The sequence below is a fragment of the Marmota flaviventris genome, chromosome 5 (genome assembly GCF_047511675.1).
Source record: "Marmota flaviventris isolate mMarFla1 chromosome 5, mMarFla1.hap1, whole genome shotgun sequence".
Lineage (NCBI taxonomy): Eukaryota > Metazoa > Chordata > Mammalia > Rodentia > Sciuridae > Marmota > Marmota flaviventris.
Genome location: NC_092502.1, coordinates 115087650 through 115099507, shown reverse-complemented (window position 1 = coordinate 115099507; position 11858 = coordinate 115087650). Strand labels below are relative to the sequence as shown.

The following is an 11858-nucleotide window of genomic DNA, read 5'->3' as shown; positions in this document are numbered from 1 at the left end:
CCCATGCTTTGTTCAGTGAATTCAAATTTCTGGGCCTCTAAGAGTCTACCACTGTCCAATATTGAATTTTAGTGAATTGTCTCTCACCCACCTCACTTAGAAGCTGTACTGCTGCTCAAATCCCAAGCCATGGAGCAATTGGATATTCAAGGCTTCCTCTAATCTTCCATCGTGAATCTCCTTAACTTGACATTTTAGACCTTGTGTCTATCATCTTATTTGAGTTTGCTATTAAACAAAAATTATGAGAGACCATTGTTTTGGACTGACCTCCTTCAGTAGGCCTCAACAGACCATATGAAGTAAAAATGGAGTCACTCATACTAAAGGGCATATGATTAATCTGAAACTTTAAGGAAACAGATCTCAAACAGACCGGTTTTTCCCGAGAGTCTACCAGTATCAATGCAAAGAAAGTCCTGTCTGCTTTAACCCTTAAAAAAATAAATAAAGGAACAAAACCCAAAAAACTGAAGTAATCTAATGTTAACCAATTTTTTTCTTGTCGTTCTTGTTCTGTTTCCTTGTTCCCATGTTACAAAAGCTACTGTTCTACATCTCCCAGTGGGAGTTCTCATTCTGTTTTGTAGAATAGGAGTTGCCCCTTTCATGAATCATGAATAAAAGGCAATTAGATACATAACAAGACATAATTTTGTCTTTTGACACTACCATTAACTATCCTTTATTTTTTTTTCTCCTTTGTTGTTTTCCATTTGGGAGTTTGAATAATTTTTTCTTTGTCTAATAGTTGTACATTATATATATTTTTTTCTTTCAGTGACTGTCTTTCACTTACTACCTATCATCAAGTTTATTTTCCCCTATTAATTTCTTAAACTTATCACCATTTGTAATTTCAACAAAATTCATTTAACACACTCTTGTCTTTGTAGTAGTCCCCATCTCATTTCCTGCTTATGATGTTGATATCTAAAATTTTAATTTGTTTTTATAAGTATAATTTAATTTTTTTCTTTAGTTTTGATTTTCAAAGAAATAATAGACCTTAGCGAGTTGTTTGGTCATTCTCATACTTCTTGTCATAGACATTTCACTCTTTGTCCACAAGTATTTTCAATAAGAATCTTTGTGTGGCACACCTTCTGAGACTCATATAGGTGATAATATTTTCATTATGTTTGTGAATTTGTTTGACAATTTGGCTAGATAAAATTGTTGTTTTGAAAATTTTCTCTTACAACAACAAATATCACTTCATTACCATTTTGTGCCTTATACTGCTAATGAGAAATTTGATAGGAATATGATTCTTTTCTGTTGATCTAATTTTTTGTCTTAACAGTATTTCTTATTGTTTTTGTTTGTTTTTTCAAACCCAGGACCTCACAAATGCCAGGTAAGCGTTCTACCACTGAGCTACATGCCAGCCCTGTCTGTGATCCTCTTAAATTTCATTGTCATTTCTTTCTCTTCCTCTCCCCTCTCCCCCCCCCCCCCCCGCCTCTCTCTTTCTCTCTTCTCCCCACCCTGAACCCATGACCTCATGCATGCTAGGCAGGTACTTTACCACTAAGCTTTATCCCAAGTGCAGATACCTGGATATTATTACTAGAGGATGAGAGCAAACTGTAGAGTTATCCTCTGTTCTTGGGTGTAATGCCTAAGATTAGAGCAATTACCTCAGTGCAGAAACACAAGTGCAGCAAGGCAGAGATGGTAATTACAGCAAGTTTACTGTAGGGTAAGGAAAAGCAAAAGTGAAGATACAGCTGAAAGAAAAACAGGCAAATCGGCTAGGGGCCAAAGTGATTAGACTTTGGGATTTTGTTAGAATAAAGGGTGGAAATTCCTAATGGCAGATTGCCACAACTCTTTGGGCCCAGTGTATTTGTGCAGCTGTTGCCTGTTTGAGGGAAGTTACAAGCCTGTGCTGTGTCAAAACTGAGAGCTATGCCTTGGGTCTTTGATCACTTTGCCCTCTCTGGTCTCTCACCACTAACAGATCATACAATGATCAATTGACTCTTGGAGCAGATTGTGGGCCCATGCTTCATCTCAGGAATACTGTTTGCCCTGAAACTCCATGGAGGAGGGAGATGGCCTCCCTTTGTGGAATGGGGGGGAGTGCTGGTGGTGCCATTCAGAGGGACAGGAGAGTGCCATTCAGATGAGTCAAGGGCACCAGGGAACCACTACCAGTACTCTGCTGCCACCTCAAGGCTTTACCATTTACCGTTGAACCACAGGGAAGAGGAGCATGGGCAATAGACAACTTTGAGGTCCTATCATGAGGGTTTGGAAGGTAATGTTGTCAGGCAGATATTAACCTGTTCTCATTAACACTTTTCCCTATCAGGACATCAGTTCTTCCCTGATTTTGTCCTCAGGGATCCAGAATCAGAGATGAAAGGGCAGATGATAAATGTCCCAAAGCAATCCAAAAGAGATACAAGAGCAGAAATTACAAAGTTTTCTTCAGTTTCTCCTCCCACTGCCACATGTAGTAACCCTCCACCACAAGCTGAACCATTTAACCCCCGCACTGTTTAGGACACACTTCAATCTTCCCAGGGATTTTAAACTGATTAGAATTGTTGTTGGTATAGCACCTGGAATTTTTATTTTCTGCTCAATTCTATAGTTACTCCAGAATTGCTTTGGGGGAGCAGAAATCTGCAACCCATCCTAGTCAGTCATCTGGCAGAAAGCAGCAGCAGACATTTTTTTCCAGCGTTTGATGTATGGGGTCATCGTAGGGCCCAAAAATATTGAAGCAACTTGTAAAATCAATAGAATGTACCATAGTATCCACTACTGTCTATGCTCATCAGCAAGGTGCATAATTATTACATATTTTTCCTAATTCAATAGAAAAAGAAGCAAGGCTCACTGGAGATTTGCGTGTCTTTGTTCACTAATGAGGTTGAAATGTTTTCTCCTGTTTATTGAGTAAATAGCTCTCTTTTCATGGAAATTAGCTACCCATGCATGTATTTGCTTATTAGCTATTTAAGGCTTAGAATTTTTCTCATTTATTCAGTCTTCTATAATTTACTTTGATTTATCGTTTCTTCATTTATTTTAATTGGCACTGAAGATTTTTGGTAAAGCATATTGTCAAAGGTCTTTAGAGCATCATAACAGCAATAATAAAAGACATGGTGATACCACAGTGAAAGGATCTCCTATGAGATCTCTGTATGACAAAAAGACCAATTCTTCATTTTTATATGCAAATGTTATTATTTATGTGCATTTAAATCTGTCAATATTTTACATCTTTATTTTACCTATTGTTTCTAAGCTTGTTATTTTGAATAATATCTTTTTACAGTCTTTGAGCTGCTAAATTATATTTAATTCTGATTTCTAAGTTTTGGTAGTTTATTAGTTAATCTTTTAATCCATCAGAAGTGAATTTGGGGGATGAGGAAAAAAGTTTAAAATGCAAAAATTACAAATTGACTTTCAAAATAGACTTTCTTTGTACCTTTTATCCAGCAAAGTTATTATTACAGTGGATGGCATAAGACTATGAATTCAGGCATTACAGGGAAGATAAATACTCTGTTGTCAAAGAAAGATTGCTCAGCCCAAAGAGAATAATGACAGAAAGGAAACTCATAAAATGTCCATATCAAGAGACTGTTTCGGTTTTATTTTGCTCCTCTGATAGCTTGATTGTTGGGGGAAGAGAGGAAGGAAAAATGGAAAAGGCTAGCTTATTTTAACTCTTTATCTTATTGCAAAATTGCCTCTAACTAAAAGAGCTAGCTTGAGTAATATACTACAGCCGGTACAGCCCAGACTAGACAACAAAGAGTTTGGGGGATGAGCTGAACCTTAATTGTTATATTTTGCTGATTCTCCTTTTATTTCCTGAATAAAATCAGTACCTAAGATTCACTATTTTTTCCCCTTCAGTTTTCCTTTGAGTCATTGTTAATGAATATTATCATATTGTTTACAGATCACACTCAGCTCCATTTGCCTTTCTGAGATCTGTCACTAATTTCAGATCCTTATTTCGGGCTTCTAGGCAGTCTTTATAAAACAAGGGGGTAAAAAAATCACATGGTTCCCTTTTGCTAATTGTCTGGAAAAAACAGATACTCAAATGACAAAAATGTTCTCAGCACCCCTCCCGTGTGCTTTCTCCCTGTGGAAATAATTTGCTTTATTGGATTTATATAGTTCTTGCTTTCACTCCAGTGGAAGGTAGTTATCAAACCGCTTTCAGACTTCACACCTGGATAATTCTGTTGCTTGAGCGCTTTTGCATGTTGGTTGTCAAATAATTTGAACTAAGTCAGTTTCCTTCTTTGTGTCTTAACATTGCATTTGCAGTAATGTTTGTTTCTCTCTTTTTGAGGATTAAGTTACTCAAAATTTATTTGTATAATTATTTGAGGATCGTAGTTGAGTTTCCTAATTGCAAAGGAGACTTAAAAAGGAAATGAGAGGAAACAGAGTTTAAACTAGTTTACCCTGACAGTTAATAGAAGCTGTTCATTTTTAAATTTTTTTTTTAGTTGTTAATCGACCATTTATTTTACTTATATGTGGTGCTGAGAATCAAACCCAGTGCCTCACACATGTTAGGCAAGCGCTCTACCACTGAGCCACCACAGCAGAAGCTGTTTATTTTTAAAGTGATATTTTCTGGCTTTTGATATATATATATATATATATATATATATATATATATATATATATATATATATATATATATATATACATACATACACACACACACACACACATATTTCTTTGAAAGACCACAATTTCTAACATATAGAAGTATCCTTTAAATAAATTAATAGCAAAATCCAACAATCCAAATGCTATATGTACTTTAAAATTAGCTAAAGACTATATGGTAGCTTAAATAAACCCATTTGAGCAACTAATTTGAGGAAAGTACATTAAATCATTAGACAGGTCCATTCTTTATTTGAAAAATAAATAAATAAATGTAATACTATTTAGTAACTTTAAAAGCTAATACTGTAAGAAGGCAATTAAAAACAGCTCTGCAGTACTTTGATTTGGGCTGGTTTTCTTATTCTATTAAAATAGCTAATTAATATTCATGTTGAATGTGTTTAATTCAGATTAAATGAAGAAAAACAACAGACTTTCCTATTTTCAAGTTCTTACTATACCGTGGTTTCCACTGGTCTTACTTCTCTATATTAGAATACCTTTCTTAGGTGTGTTTCACCTAGTGTAAGCTGGCATTAAATGATAGGTTCCAAGGACTGGGAATGTGGCTCAGTGGTAGAGTGCTTGCCTAGCATGCACAAAGCCAGGCTCAATACCCAGCCTCACCATAAAAAAAAAAAGGTGATTAAACTATCCCATTGTTACCCCCAACACCGTCCTAGAAGAATAGACCCAATGTGTGTAAATTTTCAAGAAGGTGGAATAGGAAGAGACAAAAGGAAAGGGTGAGGGAGTTATAAGGCAGCAGGAGGATACCGGACATCTCTTTGGTTATAGGGGGCAGCAGAAGGGAGATAATTACAAAGGAAATGAAGTCTGTCAAAATGATAAGGAAGAACTTCATCCAAAACTATCTTCACTTACTATCCATTTTTTTCAACCTATCAACATTTATTGAGCATCTGCTGTGTGTATTACTATGACAGATTCTGTAGTAGAAAAAATGAGGTTTTCAAAGACATACCCTCTTTCAGTCTTTGGAGAACTTACAATCTAGAAAAGACAAGATAAAAACATACATAATGATACAAAGAGAAGGTAGAATGAAGGTCATGGGGTTTCTTTCGTGCATTCACTCCTCCTTTACTTCTTCTCTCATTTTCTTTTAGATGCACTCTATGGCTTCCCTCCACCATTCCTCCAAAATTGCTTTCATAAAGATCACCATTGACCAACTTCTAAATCTAAAGGCCATTCTCCATCCTTGTCTGACCATCAGCAGTGCTTTTCATGACTTATTATTCTTCCTTGAAATACTGTCTTCTCCTGGCTCCCAAAACAACATATTTTCTTGATTTTCCTTCTTCCCTCTCTTTATTTTCTTGGTTTTCCTCCCCTCCCCCACCCCACCTCTCTTTTATTGATTCATGATCCTCTCTTAGATCTCTTTATGTGGAAGAACCTGGTCACCAGTGCTCTTCTCCATCTACACTCACCCACTTGATAACTTCATCTAGACCTATCATTGTAAATACTACTTTCTTGCTGATGACTTCCAAGTACCTATCTTCAACCTAGACCTCTCTTCTGACACTGAGATCCATATGTCTCACTGGGTTCTGAACAACTCCACCTGAACATCTTCGATGCAGCATGTTCAAATCTAATCCTGATCTTTCCCCCTAAAAACCCACTTAACCCACAATTTACTCTTCTCAGTTTATGGCAACTCTACGCTTTCTTCTGCTCCGACTAAAAACCTTGCACTCATACCTAGTTTTTCTTTTTCTCACATCTCATATGCTATCTTATATCATATGCAAAATTTGACCATTCAACCATTTTTCACCATACCACTATGATCACTGTGGCCCAGACAACCTGGTCCTATCAGATTTTTCTACCTTTTTACTGGTCTCTTTGCTTTTACACTTGCCCCGTTCCTTTTTCTCTCTGTATCAATCCAGCTTCTCTAGTGTTTTTCGGGTTTTGTTTTGTTTTGGTATCAGGAATTGAACCCAGTGGCTCTTAACCCCTGAGCCACATACCCAGGCCTTTATATGTTTTATTTAGAGACAGGGCCTCGTTGAGTTGCCTAGTACCTCGCTAAGTTGCTGAGACTGGCTTTGAACTTTCGATCCTCCTTCCTCAGCTCAGCCTCCTGAGCTGTTGGGATTACAGGCGTATGCCACCACGTGGCCAGAGTAACTTTTTAAAAATACACATCAGATCATGTCATTCTTCTTCAACACTCTAAAATGACTTCCCTTTTTACTCAACATAAAAGTCAAAGTCCTCAAAAAAGTCCCAGAACTCTGGTCTATAGTATATGACCTCTTGTCCTACTCTTTTCTTGCTTGCTCACTCTGCTCTATACACACTGTGTCCTTTATTCCCCTCCAAACACTGTGGATGCTCATATCTCTAGGAGCCTTTGCATTGGCCACTCCCCCACCTGAAATACTCTTTCCCTAGATGCCACCATTGCAATGGGACCCACCTGTTAAAGGCAGGGAGGCTGCTCCTCTGGAAACTCCTGTGTTTAAATTCCCCAGTTTGAGAATGCCCAGATCGTGCTGGCCTCTGTCTTAGCTCACAACCTTAGGATCAAACCACCTCTCCAAGATGGTTGTAGCTTGCCAAACGCCAATCAACCTATTTACCACAAGACCCCTGCCACCCTGAGAAGCAACCACTGAAAGGAGACTCCCGCCACTGAAAACCTTATCCCTGCCTTTAAAAAATTTCTTTTAAATAAAGAATTGGGGCCTCTTTCAGTTGTTCAGTTTCAGTTCCTATCAGGACTGGAAGACCTATTAAATGCTCCACTTTTTTTTTTTTAAGTTTGTATATTGTAAGACTTTAATATTATCCAAGTTGTGTACAATTTCAGTAATATATCCAAATTCTGGTTATCTCTTTTTTCTTACAAAATTATCTGATTTAGTCACATTTTTCAATTAATGATTTTACATAGTCCATAAAGTTTAAAAGTGATCTTAATAGCCTATAAAATATCCAGTATGTCCACATATCCCTATGGTGCTGGGCATATAAAAAAACTTACTGATCTAAAAATAAACAAATTTAAATTTAAAAGCATGCTTAAAATGATATCAAGATTGCTCTTTAGGCAATATGGGCATAGGAATGGCCAGTATTTTTAAACTTATCTACCTATCAAACATGCTACATTTACATCATAAAGCACAGATAACTTGTGTTTAGAAAATTTTGCAGAATGCATTACTACACCTCTAATAATGAAGAATTAAAGGCTAAATGAATTCAATATGCCTGTTAAATTTCTTCAGTGGTTCACTTAATGAATTTTCTAGTTCAAGTTACTGGTCTTAAAAAAATTATTTAAAATTAGAAATGACCAATTACAAAAAATAATTACCTTCATAAGAATTAACTTATGAACTGTAAGAATACCAAGACATAAACTCTTGAACTCATCTATATAAATATCAATATAAGCCATATATGTAAGCCCAAAATGTCATTTTTTGAAATTTTACAAAAGAGAGGATATAACTAACTTAATCAGCCCTGGCACTTTACTGTTATTACAGTATTAAATATTTTAGACATTAAAAGAAACATGGGAAGACCCTGTCTTTATTTATGACAGCCATAAATAAAAGACTCTAGCCAAATGTACATTTACAACCATTCCTGCAAACACTGCAAAAACTTTGTCCTTAAATATTAGGACAAGGATGGCAGAGTTTTGAACTCACTTATTAACTGCTAATGAATGGCTAAGTGCCTGTCTCTAATACTACACTGAGACTGACAACAACTTGAGGTTTAATGACAAAGAGGGCCAAAATGGATTATAAAGACTTATCACTGACATAAAGTATGGTATCCTGTGCTATTCTTGTCCTTAGCCATCTGCTGATGAACTTTGTACTGCAATACTTCACTTTTGCTTCTGTTGGACAGGGTATTTCACGGTTGCTTCTCAATCAGATGTGTACTCCAATATAAAATATAACAAGGTATGCAAACAAAATACTCATTTTGCTGTATGTGACAAAACAAGCAATAAACAATATTGGTTTTCTAGAAAGTACTATCTAATTGATAGCTTTGGTTGAAATGAAGGGTACCTTTGTCTCAAACGTTTATTCATCTAGAAAATTCAGTTATTTATAAATGTTATACACATATATAAATATACTATTTTAGGAGAAAACAGCATTTCATCTTGATATTTTAAATAAGGTCAGTTAAACATGTTTATTTGTAATAGTAAAACTTCCCATAAGTGAAACACATTACAGTTACCTATAAACATTTTCACTATTTACAATTTGAATTATTATGGAATGTCTGTATATTGCAACCAACTGAGTTATAGAAAAGTCACATAAACAATATAAACCTGATGCCCAATCCTTTACAAATATGAAATCATTTTTATGGGTTTTTAAACTGGGCTTTTAAATAGGATGAGGTCAGTGATACTTAAGATTGGGCACTTTAACAATTACCCAAAAAGGTTAAGTGTACAAAAATGTAAAACAAAATCCTTGGTATTAATCTTATCTCTAATTTCAGGTGTAATTAATCTGAGATGGTCTATATTAGGAGTGATATAAACTTTTATTTTTTGCCTTTCTGCCTCCACTTGACCCAAGGCAACAAAACTGTAGAATACATAAACTACAGACATCACCACACCACCAGGTACTGTACTCACATACAAATGAACTGAACATTAATTAGTAACACTTGGGTTTCAGAAAGTGACCACTTCAACATTAAAACTTCCACATAATTTTTCATAATCATATATAAACATATTAGCCTCCCAAGGGCAAACAGCATCTTTACCATACTTTTAGACAAGACTGCCTTCAAATGCATTAGCTGAATCACACTTTATGTCTTGGTATTCTTAAAACATTAAATTTTAAAAATACTTACTTAAAAATTAAATTTATCACTATTTTCCAGATTATAATTTTAAGATTAAAAAAATAACAAAGAACAGATGCTATATTTAACCAACCTTTTGTTAAATATCTTTTAAACACAAACATTTGGCCAACTCATTTTCAACCTTAAATCATGTTGTCTATATTCCTATGTTGCATGTTTTAGTAGTTCAGATAATTACTGGTTTACAAAGAATTCCTGTTGTTTCAAAATTTATTGTACCGTATTTTTCCCAGCTGTCTGAATTTGACATTCCTTTATTACTACAGAAAATGAGTATCAAAATTTAAAGTTTATGCAGAATGGATTAAAATTTGGCATGGAAAAGAATTTGGAGACCCATCAACTGTTTTAGGTAAAAGTAATTAAATCTCCTTAAGCCTGTTTATTTCTGGCAGTTTATAATTTGAATAATTTCTAGCCCAGATACCAAATACCCAAATATCTTTTAAAGAAAACAGGAATCAATACTCATTTGAACATGGTTAGCTATTCCAAGTCCATTCTCAAAACTGAGTGCTCTATGTGCTTGTGTATACCTGTACTCCTTGATTCCCTACAACAGTTTTGATCCTCTAAAAAGAGAAATTAGGCTTCAGTCAATATGCTACCAGACATTTAAGTCTCTTCTAGAATCAGAAGCTGGCTAATTTTAAAATAAAAGGAAAGAAGAAATACGTATGTAGACTGACAAAATTTAAGCTTGGCAAAAGCAGTGACTTTTATTTACAATTGCTTGTATCAAGATTACAACAGAAAGACTAGTGATACCATCTGAACAAAAGCAATGATTTATTGGTAATGGCAATGAATGAAACATTGACAGTCTCTGGAGAGAAACAAGCAATTATCCAGGAGCTGCAAATCTGATTGCAATAGGTCTTCCAGTATCTTTTGTACCTTAGTGGCTTTCTCCTTTTTTGCCCACTACCTGGTATTAATTTTTATTCTTGAATTTCTGCACATGCAGTGTACTTTCACTGTGGAAGCAAACTGTGACACCCCTTCCCCAGGCCACAAGGAATTGAAAATGAAACACATGCAGGCTATTTTTGGTTTCCCACCTCATTTGAAGTCATTCATATTTGTTGCCTGAACTGGAGTACCAATAAAAGTAAAATACGAAATTCTTGTTGTTTCTTCTTCATTCTGATTAGACTGAACAAATATAGTTACACTGTTAACATTCTGAAACTTAACATAAGGAAGTGGAACAATGCCATCTTCTTTGATATCATCCTCTGTCAGTTCCAGAGCTTGAGTTGGTTCACTTCTTTCTGTCTCTTCAAAATCCATAGATCAGGGTAGGTTGATAAAAAATTTTTACATATTTAGGACCCTGACCCTTATCTGGCCCTTGAAATTTCATGGAATAAAGCTTAACAGGTTGATTGAATGCCACAGTAATAAGTAGCTGTTCATCACAGTCAGATTCCAAGAAGGTCATGTCTTTTCGTAAACAGTTGTCAAAACCATGTTCATCGTGTTCATTGAGACATTCACAACCAGTCTTGTTAATAAAAGACATTAAATGCATATAGCCTTTTGGAATATCTGTGCCCTCATTGCTTCCAGGGTCATTTTCTAAGTGTTCCTTGATTTTTTTCTTCTAATCCAACAGCATCTGCTCCTTGATATTGATCAATTCTCACTTTGTTTCGAAAAAACAAAAACGTAGGTGTTGCTGATATATTGTTTGTGGCAGCAGTTCCCTGACACTGATGTACATCTACTTCCAAGAAAACAGCCTGTGGATATTTATTACTCATAGAACTGAAAGCTGGGGCAATCCTCAAACACGGTCCACACTCTCTCATGGTGAACTTGACCACGACAAGTGTGGAGCCCGCGCTGCTCAGCTCCGGCTGGAAATCAGGGTCGCTCCTGACCGGCTTCACTCCCACCATCCTCACAGAGAGCTTGGCAGGGCAGCTTCAAAACTGAATGAGAAGACAACCCGGGAGAGGAAGGAGAGAGGCTCAGGAAGGCTGAGGCCTGGACAGTGGAGCTGACGACAGCGGAGTCTCCTCCCAGGGATCTCAGTCAAGCGCTCCACTTTTTGAATCTAATCTTTAACTTTGTCTTATTTCTTACTGTCTATTTCAGACTTTTTATTTCCCCAGGTGGCTCATGTGTCCTGAGCAGGAACCTGCTTTGTCAAGGTACTGGTCACCCCATCACACCCACCCTAACCATGTAATTCAGTACTGAGAATTGGGTGCCCCCATTGTCCTGCTTTACTTTTTATTTTTCCATAGCACTTATTATTTTCTAAC

General features: G+C 36.0%; 1 pseudogene; it reads right to left on the bottom strand.

The window, feature by feature from the left end:
• Positions 1-10647: 10647 nt before the first annotated feature.
• On the bottom strand, positions 10648-11489 carry LOC114105241 (thioredoxin-like protein 1 pseudogene; annotated as a pseudogene).
• Between the last annotated feature and the right edge of the window lie 369 nt (positions 11490-11858).